The sequence below is a fragment of the Mastomys coucha genome, unplaced genomic scaffold (genome assembly GCF_008632895.1).
Source record: "Mastomys coucha isolate ucsf_1 unplaced genomic scaffold, UCSF_Mcou_1 pScaffold21, whole genome shotgun sequence".
NCBI lineage: Eukaryota > Metazoa > Chordata > Mammalia > Rodentia > Muridae > Mastomys > Mastomys coucha.
In genome coordinates, this window is record NW_022196904.1 from 116,708,934 (window position 1) to 116,710,550 (window position 1,617).

Genomic DNA, 1,617 nt, shown 5'->3' on the forward strand with positions numbered 1-1,617 from the left:
TCTCTCTCTCTCTCTCTCTCTCTCTCTTTCCCCTTCCCTCCCTCCCTCTCCCTCCCTCTCCTCCTTTCCCTCCCCCTCTCTCTTTGCTTGAGGATCAGGATGTAGCTCTCTAAGACTGTTCCAGTACTATACTTGGTGCCATGATGATAATGGACTGACTCTTTGAAACTGTAAGCAAGCCCCTGATTAAATGCTTTTTTCTTTTTTTGGAAGAGTTGTCTTGGTCACGGGGTTTCTTCACAGCAATAGAACAGTGACCGAGACACCAACCTTAAACAAACCAACAACAACAACACCAAAACAGATACAGTAAGTGACTTTTCGGCCTTTGGAACTACTAAATAAATACTAAGTCTACCCTCCTTGCCCTCTTTCAAAGGCCACTCACAAAGAATAAAACAAGTTGGCCCTAGGACTATCCAACTGGTAAGAAGATCATTTTGGTATTTATACTTGGTGTGAGCCAGCCCAACTTTACCCCTTCCCTTTATTTCTCTTCTCTTCCCTTCCTCTTCTGTTTTTATTTTTATATGGGGTCTTGCTATACTAAACAAGCTGTCTTCAACTCTCTATGAAGCCCAATTTTCTTTGAAGTTCTCATCTTCCTTCCTCAGCTTCCTAAATTCAAGCCTACCTCACCACCACCCCCTACACACTTATGTTGTGGTGTTGGAACTCAGAATGTTAAGAAAATGCTAATTTTTTAAAAAGGCTTATTTATTTTATGTATATGAGTATACTGTAGCTGTACAGATAATTGTGAGCCTTCATGTGGTTGTTGGGAATTGAATTTTTTAAAAAAATGATTTATTATTATATGTAAGTACACTATAGCTGTCTTCAGACATACCAGAAGAGGGCGTCAGATCTCATTATGGATAGTTGTGAGCCACCATGTGGTTGTTGGGATTTGAACTCAGGACCTTTGGGAGAGCAGTCAGTGTTCTTACCTGCTGAGCCATCTTGCCAGCCCAAGAAAATGCTAATTAGCTACAGCCCTAGCCCCTGGTAGGCTGCTCCTGCCCCTAGCTTATGGAAATTGAAGTTCTACCCAGTGTTGTGGCACATACCTTCCATGCCGCATTCTAGAGGCAGAGGCAGAAGGCAGGCCTTCTGTGAGTTGGAGACCAGTCTATTCCACTACATAGTGAGCTCCAGCACAGCCAAGGCTACACAGAGAGACTCTATCAAAACAGAAGAAGACACAACAGTCCCCAAACCTAGCCAGGTATGATGGCAGACATCATTAATCCTAGCACTCAGGAGACAGAGGCTAATGGATCTCTGCAAGTTCTAGGCTAGCCTGGTCTGTATAGTGAGTTCCAGGACAGCAGGGGCTACATTGAGAGACCTTGTCTCAAACAAACATCTTTTCTTGTTTTTGGATTTTCAAGACAGGGTTTCTCTGTGTAGCCCTGGCTGTCCTGGAACTCACTCCGTAGACCATGCAAAATATCTAAACCAAACCAAAACAAAGAATTGAAGTTCAGAGATGTAGCAAGCACCTTAGCCAATGATGCCTACTTTGATGAGCTGACTGAACTCTGTCCTGCTGGGCTCACACTTTGCACACACAGCCCTGCCACTCCATGCCAGTGCTGCTGGGCTCACACTTTG